At 35.9% G+C, this 20340-nt stretch overlaps 1 long non-coding RNA gene across 2 annotated transcripts in view; it reads right to left on the bottom strand.

Annotated features, from left to right (window-relative positions):
- Positions 1 to 20340, bottom strand: part of LOC141572435 (uncharacterized) — a 1196122-nt gene that overhangs the window by 1124606 nt on the left and 51176 nt on the right. For both annotated transcript variants that reach the window (XR_012497796.1, XR_012497795.1), the window contains exon 2: positions 18299 to 18392. This is a non-coding gene — a long non-coding RNA (uncharacterized LOC141572435). The remainder of the gene's footprint in view (positions 1 to 18298; positions 18393 to 20340) is intronic.

Raw genomic sequence — 20340 nt, 5'->3', positions numbered from 1 at the left:
CCAAAAAAAGAAAAATGGTCATTAGTTTTTTCCACCATTCATTCCTAACTCTTTTGATTTTCCTCCTAGAAGACTATCAAAAGTAAAAAATCCTGTCCAATAATAACACCACATTACCCGTAGAGTTGTGTCCCCCACACAAGAAACGTTGAAATACCTCAGAATGTGCCCTTATTTGGTAAAAGAGTCATTGCAGACACAACTACCATTTCCCGGAAAATAAGACCTAGCTGGACAATCAGCTCTAATGCATCTTTTGGAGCAAAAGTTAATATAAGACCCAGTCTTATTTTACTATAATGTAAAACTAGGTCTTTAATATAACATAACAAACATAACATAACATAACATAACATAACATAACATAACATAGTATAATATAATAAATACCGGGTCTTATCTTACTATAATGTAAGACTGGGTATAATGTAATATAACATAATACTGGGTCTTATATTAATTTTTGCTCCAAAACACACATCAGAGCTGATTGTCTGGCTAGGTCTTATTTCTGGGAAACACGATAGTTAAGATGAGGTCCTACTGGAGTAAGGTGAGATGCTAACCTAATTTGATGGCTGTCCTTATAAGATGGCTACATGAAGACAGAGACATACAGGGAGAGTACCATGGGCTGATGAAAGCAGAGATGGAGTTATGTAGCTGCAAACCAAGAAATACCAAAGGTAGTTAGTGAATCACCAGAAGCTGGGGGGGATGGGGGGGACACAAGGAATGATTATAGAGGGCATAAGGCTATGCTGACCTCTTTATTTGAGTCTTCCAGCCTCCAAAAACTGTAACAAAACAAATTTCTCTTGTTATAAACCACCCAGTTTGTGGTAATTTGTTTCAACAGCCCTAAGAAACTAATTCATATTAAAATAAATTTGTGTATCTATTATAGATTATACATTTTTTCACACATTATATTCAATTCTCAAAGTCATTTTTTTTCAAGTATTTTATCTATCTGAAATACATGTCCATTCCCTTAATCTGGTATTTTTTCCCTCAGTATTTGCTCAGCTCTTTTTCTCAATTTATTAAAATCTTAGTTGGAATGTCTTCTCCCCAAAGAGGTCTTTCCTCTTCACCCCATTTCAAATACCATCTCACATCATACCTTTTCCCTTCAATTTGTTTTATTATTTTCATACCACATAAAAATCTGTGGCATTATAAATTTATTTTTGTATGTATTTTTTTTCTTCTGTTTTTCCCAACTTGAGCATAGGCTCAAGTTTACAATGATAGGAATTTTGTCTTCTGCCCAGCTCTTTATTTCTAACACCTATAACAGCAATTTGCATTGCAGGCAAAGGTGGAACAACACTTTCATCATTTTACATACAAGGAAATTGTTTGGGGTATTAATTTAAAGTTAGAAAGGCCAAGAAAATTCATCCAGTGATGAAAACTGCATATTTGAAGGAAAACAGTCTCAGTCTAGCTGATTTGAATGTCTGGTATATTGCTGTTTCTTGAGTTGCCTTCTGAAAAGATAATGGCTTCCAAGGGACCAGTTGTTCAGATTGTTTTAAACATACCAGAAGTGTATATTGTACTATCCAGTTCTCAAGCTCTCCCCTTTGCAAGTTCAAAATAGAAACACTGCTTCTTTTTCATAAAACAAATTTTTCTCTACAGAAGAATGTCAACAGAGATTACTGAGGTGCTTTTCTTATAGTAGTAGGGACTTTTAAGTTGCATCATAAAACTCTGAAGTAATTCATTCATTCATTCTTCAAATAAATGTTGTGCCCTGGCTATAGAGCAAAACTCAGGCTGAGCATGTGAGCAAACAGTCTGTATTATAGTCCCATGAAAGAGATAAAAGAGATACACGAATCAATGTAATTTTAGTTAAGAAGCAATGAGTTTATAAGAAAGGCATCATAATAGTTAGGGGATAAAGGATATTTGAAGTCAGAGTTGTGTGGTTTCAGCTCTCACTGAGGTTAGATACTTTATTTCTTATTCCCCTCAATCCTAAGGGTGGTAAGCTCTTCCTATTGTTTCTAATCATGCTTATTTGCTCCCCTACCTCTGCCAGTACCTCTAGTAAATTCATTTAAGTCTATTCATTAAAGCTGCTTCATTTGAGCCTTTTGGGAAGAATCTATTTGCTATAATTCAATTGCTGTACTTAGCATAGTTCCTGGTCCAGAGTAAGTACTCAATACATGGTAGCTACTGTTATAACAGACTGGACCATTCCTAATAACCTTGTCGCCAAGGACAGGCTGACATAAATCACTACTGCAGATATACATTCAACAATATTAGTCTTGAATGACACACCTCTGACATTCCTGCTGACCTACATACATGCATGGTATCAATAAGTAAATGCAATGGAAATACTCATCATGAATACATGTGAAAATATCATTCTATTTTTAAGGAAATTTCTCTGAGTTGCCCATTTTAATTTTCCCCACAAGTAGTATAACATTTTATTTTCACCGTGAGATGAATATTGGTACTAACTGGACATTTTTTCAACTTGTGCTGTCTACTTTATAATTACAAAGCAAAAATTCTATTTTAAATAATATTTTCAATTACAAAAAGGAAAATTAGTAAAAGAGAACAAATGTAGAACAAAGAAACCAAATGTAAATTAAAATCAGAACCAGGAAGAACTGGGCATGGCCCTGTGCAACACTAAATTAATCAGAGGTTTTGTTCCTGTTCTTCTTTGTTGCTTACTTTCTGGAAGATAGTCATTCTTTTTGCATAATTGCTTCAAAATTATGTTAACAGTATGGTACAGCTCTTCACTATTAAACACGGTAGGTCTACTGGTAGGAGAGAAACTCACATACCATTAAAACATAGAGCATATATTATTTTTTCCAGTTTTCTGAGGAAAACCAAAGAAATTTAGAAAGAAAAAAAATAAAAATAAAAGCAGGGTATCCCAAGTAACTACCTTCCTCATATCGATTTCCTCTGCCCTCCTCAGAACTAGAAGCTCTCACTCACTCTTGAGCCTGAAGTCCAGAAAGTTTCCATGACAAAATGGATTAGGGAAAGGCTGGAAATTAAGTTGGATAAAGAAAAAGATATGAGTTTTAGACTGAAAAGAACCCAGTCTCTAGGAAGAAGGGGGAAAAACACAAATAGAGTGGCAGCTGGCACTCTCAGGTAGTTCGAGGGACAAAAAGTGATACCCTATAGTGCAAGAGTCACTGGAACTTTATGCTGCAGAATAAAGTGCAAGGAAATAGGGAATTAGCCAAGAATGCTGACCAGACTAATAATACCAAGAGTCTCCAACTCAGATTTAGATAATCACATTGTGAGATAATAGGATTGGGAATTTAGTTACTTGATGAATAAAAACTATTTTCTAGGTTCCTCATATGTGTGCTCACGTAGTAAAGGGAGGGGACTAACCGACCAACCTTCTATTCACCAGTAAAAACACCATTGATATAGTTAGAAATATGGTGGGGAAAGCAACCTCTCAGAATAAACAGCAAGGCTAATTTCATTCAAGGTTTTTTTACTTTGCCAAAAGGAAGCTATAGACATCATTGTGGGATTAAAGAAATAGGCGATAAGGAATTTAGTACCTGGATTTTATAGATAGGTGAAACCCAGAGAATAGAGATTGAGTCACTTTCTCGGATCACTCAGCAAGAAATGGTAAAAGCATCATTCTCTCTCACTCCAACTGGAACTATTTCCACACTACTTCTCCAAAGGACAATATGGGCCATTAAAGCTATCAGCACTATGTAATTACTACTTTTTTTTTATCATATTAGCATATTGTGAATGTAGTCATTTAGTCTCAGATATTGATAAAATTAGCATAGGTTAGTGTTGCATAAGTCTAATTTTTAACGACATTTCACTTTACTTACCAAAATGTGCCTTTTAAGTTGTCATCAGGAAATATATATATCTATATATCTATATCTATATAGATATAGATATATAGATATATAGATATATATATTACTGGCATATAAAGCAAGTTTCCATTATTTCATTGGTTGAAATTTATCCTAAGCAAACAAACATTAAAATCAAAAGTATACTGTAAGGAAAAAATACACTTAAAAATAATTTAGCCTGCAGAATTAATTTTAATGATAATTACATTTTATTATAGGTAATAAAATGATTCACATTTTATAATTCCTAATAAAAAATTTTAGGGCACTGTACTTTAAAATGCTTGTTGGAAATTAACGATTGGCCTTTAGCATTTTCCACTAATTTTCTGTCATAGAAAAAATTGAAGATAAGCGTTTTGTCTGAATCAAGCCTCTCATGTATCAGACTATACACTTAAAAAGTGTAGAATAGCTATTCAAATGATTTAATGCTCTCCAATTTTGTGCTCAGAACCCTCTTCAGGAGCTCCTGTGAAAAACAGATTAAACAAATAGGGAAAACGGAAGGTGATTTTATGGGCTGAATTGTGCCTCACTCCTCAAATTCATATGTTGCAGCCCTAACCCCCAGTACCTCAGAATGTGACTGTATTTTGAGATAGAGTCTTTAAAGAGATAATTAACATGAGACCATTAGTGTGGGCACTAATTCAATCTGTCTGGTGTCTTCAGAAGAAGAGGATATGAAAACATAGAGAAAGACACTAGAGGTGCCTATACACAGAGGGATGACCATCTGCGAGCCGAGGAGAGAGGCCGCAGAGGAAAGCAACCCTGCAGACACCTTAATTTTGAACTCTGAGCCTCCATAACTGAGAGTAAATAAATTTCTGTTGTTTAAGCCATCCAGTATGTGGCATGTTGTTATGGCCACCTTAGCAAACTAATACACTCAGTATGTGTTTAATTACTTTTCAGAAAATGCATGGAGAATGTGATATTCTGGCAAATTTAACGGAAAGATATAATATTGTGAATTTCATCTTTTCTTATGGCCAAGTAATATTCCATCGTATATATATTCTTTATCCAATCATTTACCCAAGATGTGGATAAACACATCTTCTTTATCCAATCATTTATTGAAGGACACTTTGGTTGTAAATAATGCTGCAATGAACATAGGGGTGCATGTATGTTTATAGATAAGTGTTTTCAGATATTTTGTGTAGATACCCAGAAGAGGGATTGCTGGATCATATGGTAATTCTATTCTTAATTTTCCGAGGAATATTCATACTGTTTTTCGTACTGGCTGTACCAATTCACATTCCCAAAAGCACTGTATGAGTATTCCTTTTTCTCTACAACCTCTCCAACATTTGTTATTACTTGTCTTGTTGATAATAGCCATTCTAACAGGTGTGAGGTGGTATCAATAAATAAAAATTATTTTAAAATATTATTCATATGAAGATTATTAATATTTAATAATTTATAGGTAACATAATAAAAACAATTTCAAATCAATTCTTGTTACAGCAATGCTTTGAAAGCTTAAAGAATATATGTCCTCATGCAGAACGTCAAGTACCATAGAACATACATTTTGTCAAAATATGTTAGAAAAATGTATATTGGTCTCATTCAGCCCTATGAAAAAAACATTTGAAAGCTATAAGTAACATAGAATCTGAAATCATATTATGAATAACATAGTGATGGAATAATCCTCTGAAGTACTCATATGCTCATGTGACACCCGTTTATTAAGCAAAAATGAGGACATATTATAATATAGAGCTGTACTGACAATATGGTAGCTCTTAGCTACACATGGCCATTTAAATTTAAATTGATTCAGATTTAATAAATTTAAAATTTCGTTTCTCAGTAAGCACATTTCAACTACTTAATAGTCACATGTGGCTTAGTGGCTCCATTATCGGATAATGTGGCTAGAGAACATGTCTATCATCACTAACACCTGTATTAGAAGTCTTGTGTTCATGTCCTGGGTTTTCAATACACTAGTCATTAACCTTACATACCTCAATTACTTCATTTGCAGATAGGAAGCAATGAGTAAGCCATTTTTCAGAAGATTGTCATGAGGATTTAAAGGGGAAACATCTGTGAAGGTCAGTTGTAAACTGAGAAACATGGTACACATGGCCAAATGCACGCAGTGATATGGATTCTACTTTGAAGGAGAGTATAATTACATAGCGGAGATAGGCTTATCAACAAACACCTATCATACAAAATATTGTAAGAAATAAATAATTAATAGGGGACTACAGAGATATTGAGATATTTTGTCCATTGTCTCAGTATGAAGTCCAAACTCTTAACAAGTCCTTCATGATATAGACTTCTGACCCCTTGGCTATTCGTTTGCTTGCTTTGTCTCTTGCTAGGCATCAACTTCCTTTAGTCTACATTCTACCTAGATTTGAAGATTTTCTTTAAGTTCAATTCTTCAAAGAGGCCAAACTTCACTTTCAGACTTTTCTGTCTTTTCTGGATAATAACACTGGGCCAGGCTGCTCCATTTTAAGTTCCAGCTTTTTCTATTCCTTCACCTGGCTAATTCAGCCTTTCTCTCTCAACTCAGCCACCATTTCTTCTGAAAACTCTTCTCTGAGTATAACTAACTCTCTATCATCATGATTATCATATTTGGTTGAAATGTCCTATAAACCGAAATTGTCTACGTCTCTATTGACTACAAACTCAGGGTAATTAGGAATCATTATTCTCTTAATCACTGTTAAACCCCCAAAACCTAGCACTACTGCTCGCTAATAGTATGTGACCAATATGTTGACTGAATAAAAATTGAGGGAGAAAATGCTTTTAGCTGATGAAATTGCGGATGTGGTGAATCATCAAAAAGATGGTATTTGAACGACCTTCCTCAGATGTGATTTTTAAAATTTTTTCTACTCTATCAAATGTTCAAATTCCAGACCCTTCCATATTATCTTTAAAATGGTCAAAGTTAGGAACATAGGCACCAGTTCTTATGTCCAATGTAGAACCTAGCCTACATTTTGTTTCCCAAACTTGTATTTGGCATAATTTATGTATACTTTGTCACTTAATTAATTGCAGGATACTCATACAAAGTGGGATTGAAAAGAAAAAAAAAGTACTTAACAGTCATTCAGTCTATGCCTGGGAACTTTTCACCCCTTTTTTTTTTCACCCCTTTTATATGGACTAGCTCACATAATCCTTGAAACAACGCTGAGAGTTAAGTATTGTGTTCATTTGATAGATAGGTAAATGGAAACTAGGAGAAGATAACTAACATGTCAAACGTCATACAGCTAATAAGTGGTGAAACTGGAGGTTGAACCAGGCCTGTCTGATTTTAGCTACTCTTCATATTCCACTAGAACATTAAGGGTTACTATGAGGTGATGACCTCACCTCTCAACTGGAAGTAATATTTATGTGAAAATCAGGAGCCATTTTTCCCTTGGAAGCAGGGTAAAGGATTTTCGATTAAAAAAATAATTATTATTTCACTCATCTATTATTTCTGTTGTTACAATAGAATGTCTTAAATATATATTTAAGCTCATTCTATTTACAGTTGCCTTGTGCATAAATATCTGATTAATCTGTAAAATTTCTTTCAGTTTCTCAGACTCCATCTACCCCAAAACCTTTTAGTTACAATGTATTATATAGAGAGAACAAAACCATTTTCTAAATAGTAAGAGGAAATAACAGTTTAATCAATGAGAGTGTTCACTATTCTCTGTTCACTTATGTATATGTGTGTATGTAAGGAATCTGAGATAAACACATTTGATAAAACTTTATGGGGAAAGATGATTCTTTCTGAATATTTTGTATTTTTAAAAAAATTTATTAATGTTCAAGTTGATTTATTCAGCTTAAGCTAAACTGATACATTATGCATACTAACGGAAGCACATAAATAATGATTTTTATCTCCAAAAGCTCTTTTTACAATTCACTAGGAAGGGAGCTAATACTCATCACTAATATATTATCAACTCATTAGAACATGAAATTTATATCTTTATTCAGCGCAAGGAAGAAATGATGTAACATTTTCTCAAAGATAAGGTGAATGCTAAATATAGCACAGACACATCAGAACAATAACAAATTATTATGTACTCAACATCTTAAAAGAATAACTCTTGAAATTTCTTATGGGTGGTTGTTCCATTGCATTTTAACTTTCTGCAAACTAGCCCCTCAAGCATATGAACATTTAATTTATTTTGCAAAATAAGTATGTCAACATGATGGCTAGAGAAAGTAACTATGTTCCTAACATTTTCAGTGATATCAGTCCTGTCAAATCCTCTCATTTTTCTCACCAAATGTCCAAATTCCAGGCCCTTCCATTTTATCCCTAAAATGGTCAAAGTCAGGAACAGGGTGAGAAACATATCTGCTGTCATTCAGAGTGTTGTTCACTGTGTCATTACCAAATTTCTTGTGGCCCATTTGGCAGATTAAATTGGTCATATCCAGGGAGAGGAGAAGGAATATGGCAGATGGAGACTGATAGCATCAGAAAAGTACAAAGCTCTGACCAACCATGTATTTACTTATACGCATTTATCATATCGTATCATATCATATTTATAGTTATATATGTCATATATGTTACACACATGCTATTATTATGAAAAGCAGAGTTTTCTTAAAGTTCTTAAAATAAAATAATGTGTTATAGTTAGGATGATGATAGTCCCCAAAACTCTCACAACATGGTGGAGAAATTAGGTAGATCATAAGAAATTAGATCACATTAATATGAAAATGAGGGGTAAAGTCTTGAACTAGACAGATAGGCAGTAGTTTGCTTACACATGGGAAAGAGGAACTCGTGTCCTAAGACCTGAACTTCAGAGGACCAACCCCCATGCTTCCTTAGATCCTACTAATCCCCAACTAGAGCCCACACCCCACCTTCTGGACCATGCTCTGCATACACAGGTCACTGAAGTTTCCAGGAACTGTGCAGCCCTCTTTTTCATCTCTGTTCTGCGGAGTTCAGACTGCACCACAATTGTCATAACTATATTGCTGTATAGTAGCCAAGGGGTGGTTGTGCAAAATGTGGCTGGAACTTGGAGTTGTGGGGTCAGGTGTTAAGACGTGTGGGCTACAGGACATGGTCAAGGAAAATGGTTTTAAGTTCATTTCTCCTTGTGCTACCACATTCTGGGGTAGAATTCTGAGGGAAGAGAAGTCTAAGTTTGAACTGAGTCTTCAAGGTAATTACCAAGGTTGTATTTGTCAAAGTAGGGAGATAGGACCTACTTAACAGTTTGGTAACTGATTTGTAGTTTTTAACTGTTTATATAACAGTCCATGAATCTCCATTTGGATGCTTGCCCCAGGTCCTGAAAATATAGGATGGGTTTGTGACCTGTTCAGAAAGGTAAAGTTGGCCAGGTCACTGTGCATGGATCTATGTAGCAGAAAAACACAGAAATGTATAGTGGGTAAGAAAAGGTGATTCAGAAAGTGACATTAAGGTCACATCACAAAAGACTGGTGCTAAGGAATATAAGCTTTATCCTATAGAGTGGTGTAGTAAGCAGACTACTGGTTCCCAAGGATGTCCATGCCGAAATCACTAGTACCTGTGAATATATCACCTTACATGGCAAAAGAGGTGTTAAAGATGTGATTAAATTTACAAATTTTGAGACCAGGAGATTATTTTGGATTAGCAGATGGTCCTAATCTAATTACCAAAGTCCTTAAAAACTGAAAACCTTTGCCAAATCTGTTCAGAGAAATTAGGAGAGAGAGAGAGAGAGAGAGAGAGAGAGAGAGAGAGAGAGATTCAGCATTGGGCTGGCTTTGAAGGTGGAGGATGGGACCATGAACTAAGGAAGACAAGTGGCCTCTAAGAGCTAGGAAGCGAAGAAAAGAAATTCTCGTCTGGCACTTTCAAAAAGTAACACAGCCCCGCTGATACCTTGATTTTTCTAGTGAGACCCATGTCAGATTTCTTACCTCCAGATAATAAATATTATTTTAAGACACTAAATTTGTGTTAATTTATTAGAGCAGCAAAATGAGGTCTGACAATTAAGTTCGCGAACTTGTTGCAACAATGTTGCTAACCTTTTCTGATATCAGTGGGATTGTTCATTATTAATTTGTACCAACTGGACAAACAGTTAACCAAGTTTACTATTTGGAAGTGCTGAAAAGGCTACGTGAAAAAGTTAGACGACTTGAACTTTTCGCCAACAATTCATGGCTTTTGCATCACAACAATGCACCAGACAATGAGGGAGTTTTTAGCCAGTCAACAAATAACCGTATTGGAGCACCTTCCCTACTCACCTGATATGGCTCCCAATAGCTCCCAATGATTCCTTTCTTTACCCAAAGATAAAGGAAATATTGAAAGGAAGATATTTTGATGACATTCAAGACATCAAGGGTAATATGATGACGACTCTGATGGCCATTCCAGAAAAAGAGTTCCAAAATTGCTTTGAAGGGTGAACTAGGCACTGGTGTTGGTGCACAGCTTCCCAAGGGGAGTACTTCCAAGGTGACTATAGTGATATTCACCAATGAGGTCTGTAGTATTGTTTCTATCATGAGTTCACAAACTTAACTGTCCAACCTCATAGAAAAATAATATAGGCAGCATCACTGAAAATACTTGCAGAAAATCTTACTAAGAAGTAAAAAGTACTACAGTCATGTTGTAAACTTTAGAAATTATTATGTCACAAATAAGACAACCTGACAAATCGTGGCTTACTTGAATGGCCTATTTTTCTGATCTAACAAGAAGTCCAGAGGTAGGAACTCTGGGCTAGTGGAGCTGGCATCACTCTATCTTTCAGCTCAGCTGTCCCAACAATTCAATTTGCTCATGGTTGCAACGTGGCTGATCTAGGTGTCATGTCTCTGTCCAAACTAGGAAGAAGAAAGAGGATGAAAATATAGGGAACATGCTGGCAGAGGAGGTCCTCCTTTCAAAAATATTCTTTCCAGATGCTCTTCCCATCAACTGTGCTTAAATTTCATTGGCCAGGACAGGGTTTCTCAGCCAACTCCCAGCTACAAGGAAGTCACAGAAGATTAGTATTCTATGTGAATACGTTGTCAGAGTTCTGATCATAAGGAAGAAATCAAAAAGGGATATTGGGGAGATAATGCATGTTTCTGAATTACAGGTCTTCTCAAAACTTCTAATAATTTAGTGCATGTTATCAACTCTCCAAGAGGAAAATATAGCGTTTCTCATCTTATTTGAATAAAGACAAATAAGTGTATTTATTTTCATGTGGAGGGAGACCTTACCAAGCTATTGTACAACCTAGCTTGTAAAACAGTATTATAAGGAAGGGAACCATATTCATGCTGAATGGGCAACAGCCTGATCCAGTATCACCCTGAGAGCAGGGCGGCCATGGGCAATGGGGAGATACCTGTTTGTATGTCCTGTGCTTAGGATGCATTCAAGGCGCAAGCTCAGCCCAGGTACAGGAGGGCACTACCTATCCCCTAGCATTAGGTTAGCACAGTAAACATTTTAAAGTTCTCAGAATCCTCTCTCTTAAACAGTATAACTGTTCAGCAAGACAACTTATTAACTGAATAATTGATTCAGTTTCCAAGAATCTAAAGAAACTAATATATGCTTGTCTCAGTTATTTAAATACAGTGGAAAGCCCTTAGGAAGACATTAATCATGATTTTTCTTTTACAGTGGAAAATACTAAGCAGAGAACATTGACTAAATCCTTAATAATACTGAGGAAAGAACTTACACCAGAGGTTAGACAACCTGTCTATGATAACACAGCTGTCTGATAGTGGTCTTAGGGTTAGAGCCCAGTTTTGTCATTACAAAGATTGAGGGTTTTCCTATTATTCCGTGGGAACATTGGGTAGTAAATTGTTACCTGATAAAGGTAGTACTAAGTTTCAGGGGATAGTTTTCGAATGTTGTGTTTGTGCATGTCTAGACTGTTTACTTATGGAATGTAAGACTACCACCTTCTACTTCTATCTTCAATTGATTCCAAGGAACTTCAATAAAGGAGTTTTGCAAATGGCTTTATGATCATAATAGAATTCTACTTTATTTCAAACAATGTGGGTTTTTGTTTCGAATTAAATGAGGTCTGACAATTAAATTCGTGAATTTGTTGCAATGAGTTGATATCAGAGGGATTATTCATTATGAATTTGTACCAACTGGACAAACAGTTAACCAAGTTTACTGTTTGGAACTGCTGAAAAGGCTGCATGAAAAAGATAGACAACCTGAGCTTTTCACCAACAATTCATGGCTCTTACATCACAACAATGCACCAGCTCACAGAGCACTGTCTGTGAGGGAGTTTTTAGCCAGTAAACAAATAAGTGTACCAAAACACCCTCTCTACTCACCTGATTTGACCCCCAATGACTTTTTTTACCCAAAGATATAGAAAATATTGAAAGGAAGACATTTTGATGACATTCAGGACATCAAGGGTAATACGAAGACAACTCTGATGGCCAGTCTAGAAAAAGAGTTTCAAAATTGCTTTGAAGGGTGGACTAGGCACTGGCGACAGTGCATAGCTTCCCAAGGGGAGTATTTTGAAAGTGACCGTAGTGATATTCAGCAATGAGGTATATAGCACTTTTTCTAGAATAAATTTGAGAACTTAATTGTCAGGCTTTGGAGACAATTACATCACCTCTGCAATTCAGTTAACATGTGGACATAGCTGTAAATTCAGTTATAGATTTTAACATAACATTCTATGTTCATTCCCTACCTATTAAGGACAAGTGCTGGACACTGAGGAAACAATGTGTGGGATACATGATCATTGTCCCCAAAGAGGTTTTACTTTGGGTAGAGAGACAGAAATGACTTAGAAACTGGTAACTAAAACTACAAGGCAAGTAGGGCTTTGGAAAAGGAATGAGATTTAAGCAGAGGTCAAATCATAAAAAGATCTCTGTTTACTACCGGTATGCGAAGCATCAAAGGCTACCAAGACCTCAGAATTACATCATTGGGACTCACGAAGAACCACAGAGTATGTACTTTGCTAACGAAAAAAAGATACCTTCTCTTCTCCACACACACTAGCTGTCCCTCCTTTGTGTCCTCCTTAAAACCTAGGCATGTAGCTAGTTTGCCATTGTTTCAGTATTTTGTAATATGCTATTCATCTGTGTGTGCAACCAAAAAGTGTTTTGATCGCCTCTAGGTAATTAACCAATTCTCTTCAATTCTTGTCTTTTCCATGCGAAGCAGAGTGTCAGGCATATGATAAATACTGGGTCAATGTTAAATAATGAATGATTAAGGTATGAAAACATCTCAGGAAAGGGGATTATTCCCCCTCATTATTTTTTATTTCAATGACTGCAATACCTATAGGCATTCAAACCCTCATTAGCTGTCTGAAAAGCAACCGAGATGTGTGGGGAATATATTGGACAAATAGTCAGCACACTTAAATAGTAATTCCATTTCTGCCACTTGTTATACCTGGGCTTCTAGGTGAGTGACTTAATCTTTCTAAACCTTAGTTTCCATAGGAGAAAAAGGTAGGTAATACACTTAATAGATGACCATTTCTCTTATAGTTTTGTAAAAGATAAAGTTTTTGTTGTAAGATAAAATGAAATCATTATATGAAGCAGACATCCTTTGAGCTTGCCTCATATCCCTTAGCACAATTTCATTTGGCCATAGGAGAGGCAGACAATTCCATGCAAACAACTTAAATTCCAACAACAGGCAGACAGAGTCTATATTTCTATATCACAAAGACAGAACTCTAGTTGGAACTATTGACTTTAGTTAATAGTAATGTAGCAATATTGATTCATTAATTATAACAAATGTAATATGACTATGGGAGATTTTAATAATAAGAGAAAACTGTAGGGAGGTGCTGTGCTTTCTTTTCAATTTTCTATAAACCTAGACCTGCTCCAAAAATAAAGTCTAGTAATTTAAAAAAATCGAGTGCACATATGTTTATTTCTGATCTAAAACTTCAACATGTTGAATTTTATGTTGTGACTTCAAGTGTATGTATCTAAATCCAGGGATGGCCATCTTAAGTTTCACTACATAAAGTGTTGCACTTTGTGACAATGATGCATTTTCATTGTTGAAAAAAAGTTAAAATAGCAATCAGTTTAAACTAATATATATTTTCACATGCTCCTTACAGCTAAAGTGGGCACTGGGGTTCCACTTTTACAGTTGAGATAGGCTCAGAGATCTGAAGTCAGATATCATACAACCAGCAAGTCAAAATTCAAAACCAGTTATTTTTCTTAACATCCATGTTACTTTTGACAATATGAAGGTAAGTACATAATCATTGGATAGGAAAATATAATCTATCTATCTATCTATCACCTAGTTATCTATCATCTATCTATATCTAGATATAACTATAGATAGATACTTATAGATACACATATATACCATTTACAAGGAAATTTGAACCTAACTCTTCAGTTACTTGTTTTGCATTCATTATGTACCAGTGAACCATCTGTATGTCTTCAAAATATTGGCTCACTTATTAAACGGCACTCTGCTCAAAGGTTACCATTTAAATGACACCAATAAAGCAATGGATACAGGAGTGGATGAAATACTCTTTGTTAATTCCTCTTGCTTCATCCACAGGCACTCCTAACTGATATTTATATCAGAGAGAATCCCCTTTTCAAGCAAGCAGCTATACTTCTAGGAATAATTAGCCAGTTGATCACCCTCAGCTGGGCATAGAGCTCTAAATGGTATGGGGTGATTATACAAGTGTATAGATGGATGATTCAGGTGAGACTGCAACACAGTCTTATACAGAGTGTAGGACTTTCTCCTAACATTACATACGACATTTTTTGGCATATGGACTCTTTCCCTACTCAGTGCAATACACATGTATTGTGGCCCACATGTCCCCAAGGTTAATTTGTACTGGCTCTTGCTGTGTGCTGGTAAGCTCTTCTCTAGTACACAAGTACTAGGGTCTCTAGTATTGTTGAAAGAATTTTGCCACTGAATCAATAAAAACAATTATATATTTATATTTACATTTATATATTTATACAACAAGAAAATGGAGATGGGAGGGAAAAGTGCAGTGTAGGTAAAGAAGCTCCAGCTCTAACTAGATGGGGTCTGAATTTCAGTTATCTATGGCATCTGCTAGTAGAATGGCCTCAGACAAGTTAGTTAAGATATCTGAACCTCCTTTACTCTTTTGAAAAATTATGAAGATAGTACCTACCAGAATGAGTAGTTTCTAGGATTTAAGATTGCAATCTGTGTGCAGTGTGTGTGTGTACATATGTGTGTGTGTTTTCCCTAGTTCAGTATTTGTTAATTCGGTGGCTTCATAGAACAGCCTCAAATAATGACAATTAAATACATATATCTGTATATTTAATCTCCTTGAGGATGTTATTTACTTCTGTGTACACCACTGTATGCTGTCAATGCCTATTGTATAACAAGGATTCATTTTTGTGGAAGAAAGCAAAGGAGGACTAGAGAAATGGAGAGAAGAGAGAAAGAAGGATAGCAGAGACTGAAGGAAAAATGAGTACGTGAAAGATGGCTTCAAAGCTCATCACAAGGTTGACATGTGGCTATGGCTAATGATTCTTCCCACCAAAATTTGACTGCTAGGTTTTCATGAAAATGTCCCTTGTTAATGACTTTCATACTTGGCATCCTGACTCACTGCCATTTCTCCTGAATGCCAACTATACCGCCACATGCTTTTCATTTTTCTTCTTAAAAGATTTGCCACCATTTTTAGCATCACCTTCTTCATCTGGGTCATCTATTTTTCCAGTAATGACAAGTTCTTGCTAAATCTGCTAAGCGAGGTCAGAGTATCCTTACTTTAGGAGGATTTTTCATCTTTCTCCCTCTGCTCTGCGCTTCATGTTGAATGGCTTCTGCCTGTTTACATGTTATTTTTCTTTCCAAGAAAGCTGAGCAAGAAACCAAAGGGGCAATTTAACAAGAATCAAAGCCATTCTTCATCTATTGGAAATCTTTGACTAAGAGTCATAGTAATAACACTTCCATGCATAAAATAACAGCTACATGCCTGGCATCATATTGGGCTGGTTATGAGCTGTTATGGGCTGAATTGTGTCCCCACCAAATTCATAGGTTAAAGTTCAAACCTCTATTTGGAGATAGAGCCTTTCAGGAGGTAATTAAGGTAAAATGAGGTCATCAGAGTAGGTCTTAACCCAATATGATTGATATTTTTGTAGGAAGAGATTAGGACACAGACATGCACAGAGAAAAGACCACAAGAGTAACAGAGGGAGATGATGGTCATCTAAAAGCTAGGGAGAGGGGTCTTTGAAGAAATCAACTCTGCTGACACCTTGATCTTAGAATTCTGTTCTCTAGACTATGAGGAAATAAATTTCTGTTAAGACTCCAGTCTGTGGTACTTTGCTATGGCAGCCCCAGAAACATATATATATATATATATATATATATATATATATATATATATATATATATATATTATTATTTCTTTATTTGTTCCCCTTCCCCATGGTATCTCATGAAGAACAAACAAGTATCACTGTCCCCTTTTTGTAAAAGGTGAAAGTGAGGCTCAGAAATAACGTTTGAAGGGTACCATTTGAAGTGGAAAATCAACCCACTGATCAATCTGATAAAATAGAAACTACAGGCAACAATAATCTAAGGCAATGAGTTTATGGTCTGATCCTCATATTTTAAATATGTTCTCTAGTTCCCTATGTTATTCACTAAACCGATTTTAAATGCCTATTTTGTGCCAAATGTTGTGATCTGTGTTGAGGATACAGAAAGAAATAAAACACAGCTTCTGCCCCGTAGAAGCTCTTGGCCTTCTAGAGAAGATGGACACAAAACATATTTGTTCAATATGCTGTATTGGATACATACAACATAACCCGGTCAAACAATTAAGTTTGCGAACTGTCCAGCACGCATTTACATGGTGGAAAGTTCTCGAACTTAATTGTCGGACCTTTCATATAGCCATCCATCTAATTGTCACAACTCTAGACACAGACATGATTAACTCTTTCAAGGATCAGGAAAGTTCTTTTAGATAAAATAATGACCCATCTGAGCCTTGAAGCATGAGGTGGTCAGACAGAATAATCAATAGCCGATGGCATCTCAAATGGAGAAAACAATGGCTTACGTTGTTGTTTAGTTACTACCTCAGGAACTAAGCAGATGAACAGAGAAACATGAACTGAGGCACTTGTGAGTCATTTCATGTTTTTATCTGGACAAATCTTGCTCTGACCTTTTGGTCCCCTGAACACAGCATAGCTACTACTTCTGGCACAGTTACCTGCAATTAGTGGAAACCCAACCCATCAATCTTGATGATTGACTGACTGAACAACTGACTTATAGTTGCCCATTTATTTTTAATCTGGGATGATAATACTACCAGACTCTTCCTTTGGGACTGTATATGAAGATAAATGAGGTATTTTAGCCATAGGGTTCTGAACTCCTTAGAAAAAAAATGTTAAAGTAAATTTACAGTCATGTTATATATTCTTTAATAAATATTTGATTGAATGTGCATAGAATATCCATGATCCCTTAAGATATTTAGAGGAAGATAGCCAAGAAAAGACCTATAAGCTTTAAACTGCCAAAATCCCAGAAGATGATTTAAGCAATGCAATAAGTAAGTAGGTTAACCTATTTCTCATTTTAAGGGCAGAAATAAAATTACCATTCAAATGTAGGAAAAGGCTTCCTTCCACGGTAAATATGAGCAATACTAACACCAAGCTTTCTCTTTCTTTAGAAATACTTCTAAGTTGAGCTAAATGAGTATGAATGAAGCTCACACAAATACATTAATATAACCATGAAAAGTAATCATAGTAGCAGATCTTTGACTAACAAACCCAGTTCTTTTTACGCTGTCCCTGAGAGATTGGGGTACATTGTGGAAAAAGCATTAATGAAGTCATAATGATTGGTGTTCCATTATTTTCTCTTCCAATTATAAGCTTTACTACCATTATGACTTACCCTCTCTGTGCTTTGATTTGCTTATCCATAAAACAGATATATTCATAGGCAATGTGCACATTTGTTGTGAGTATGCAGTACAATATATATTATTTTTAAAAATCTAGTACTCTAGCTAAAGTATAGCAGGTAGTCACCAAATGTTATATAGTGTTCTTTCCACAAAATGTGTGGTTTCCAACAGGCATGGCTTTAGATGAAACTTTAGGATTTTAACAACAATATTTTAAAAGGTAACCATGCTATTACCTTATTTAACCCTCAGTAACCCCATATTGCATAGATACCAATACTATTACTATTTTACAGATGAGGAATTGGACTTGAGTAAGCTTAATGGACTTACCAGGCTCAGAATGTTAATAAATGGCAGACGCAGGACGACTCCAAAATCAGTACAGCAGGTCTTCGAAAAATGTTGCTTCCTTCAATGCCATTCCCTTATTACAGTGATGAGACAAAAAAAAAAAAAAAAAAAAAGAATGATTTTCACTGGAGGCACCTGTCTATGTGGAGTTTGCCCCATTCTCCCCATGTCTGCATGTTTTTGTCCCCCCCACCCGGGGGGGGGGGGCTCTACTTTCCTCCCGCATCCCAAAGACTAACACCTGAGGTGAACTGGCGTGTGTACAGTGTTCCAGTCTGAGTGAGCGTTTGTGAGCACGCCTGGAGATGCAATGGCAGCGTCCTGGCCAGGATTGGTTCCTGCCTCATACCTATGCAGCTGGGGATTGACTCCAGCCACCCACGTGACCCTAAATTGGAATCAGCGGTGCGGAAAATAACCTTCCTTGTTTTCATTATCTTTCTTAAGTGTATGTATAGCTCACAATTATTTCAATGTTTAATATTAGGAGTGTTTAGGGTCTTTATTTAGAAGTTTGGTGATGTTCTTCTGACCAGAAATATGCTATAGGAACTTAACGCTTGTTTATATTAGCCTACAGTAAAATTGGTTTCAGTATGCGTTGTTTTTCTTAAAGTCACAGTCTCCAAGAAACTATGGAGCATGTTAACACTTTGTATGCGGGCATTTTCCCGCCAAATTGCGTCGTAACGGGGCTTTTTTGACATTTTCTTGCCAAAATTAGACTTTCCGTAAAATATTCATATCTTTCGATCTATTTGATATTTTTCTATGAAACTTTCAGTGTTTTAGTTTAAAAAGAGGTCTCTATTTACTTTGCAAAATTTTTGCCGGTTCCAACTAGAGGTGATATGACGAGTTTACTCGTTTCCCACAAAAAATGTTAAGTGATGATCTGCTGTATAGAAAAAGTGCTCTTAAAGTCACCACCACGTGGCCTCTGCAACAGAGGCAATTTTTTTGTGTGTGTGGGTGGGTGTATGTGTGTGTTTTGTGTTGTGTTTTTTTTTTTCAATTAACTCAATCCAAGCAAAATTTTAATCTAATTACTGTTGAATGATGATAATAGTATTGATTATATCTCACATTTCTATAGCATATTTACATTTTGTAGGTTTTGTTTTGTTGTTTAAAAACAAAAAACAAATCTTGAGAAGCACCATCCCCATCTTTTAGGGGATAAAAGCGATTCTCAGAGAACATAAGTAACTACCTTATTTTATATATAGATGTACGAAAATAGTATAGTTTGCTTTTGACTAACTAAAATCTCTGAACTCTCTTAACATCGCTTAACTCTCTTAACATCTCAACTCTCAAATATCTCTTAACTGCCTATCTCTGTGATGAATTAGCTATCGTCAAGAAAGTAGTACATGATGTCACTCACTAGAGTTGTATGTAGGACATTGCTGCTGGGCTGTGGGGCAAAAGTCCTGGCCAGTAGCCTCATTGGAGCTGCCTATCAGGCTTGTGAACTAGACAAATCAGATATATATGCTCAGTGTCACCTTTCAGCTAAAAATGGGTTTAAAACTCCAATCTTAAGTTTCTTAGTTTATCAGAGTGCTGGTATTTTAGTCCCATCGCCAGCAGTATGCCTCCATGGCTCAGGACTACCTCAGATTCCTAAACTAATTTGGTTCTCTCTCTTTCCATCCCTATGCCTCAATATTTAGTTTCCTACTCTATCTGTCCTTTAGGATTGACTATCTAGTTGGATTATCTTCACAGTTTGGTTTTAATTTCTCCTCAGTTATTGTATTTCAGGCTATTCTTCCCAAATTCATCTACTACAGCCTGAAGGCACTTCCCAATTCATTTTCAGACAACTTAGGCCTTAGGAAAATATAGTACAGCAAGTTCAGCAGTCTGGGCTTCTTCTGGTCTGAGAGTGACCTGAAAGAATATAAAAGAGACAGAGGAAGTGAAAGATAAAGAAAACTCAAATGTTAATGGATGAAACTGGGAAAACATGGGTGTAGGTTGATTGTGTTCTTCTCTAGGGAAAGGAGTAAGAG

Source organism: Rhinolophus sinicus, linkage group LG06 (assembly GCF_036562045.2).
Source record: "Rhinolophus sinicus isolate RSC01 linkage group LG06, ASM3656204v1, whole genome shotgun sequence".
NCBI classification, from domain to species: Eukaryota; Metazoa; Chordata; class Mammalia; order Chiroptera; family Rhinolophidae; genus Rhinolophus; species Rhinolophus sinicus.
The sequence above is the reverse complement of the archived record's forward strand: the minus strand, read 5'-3'. Positions and strand labels throughout refer to the sequence as shown.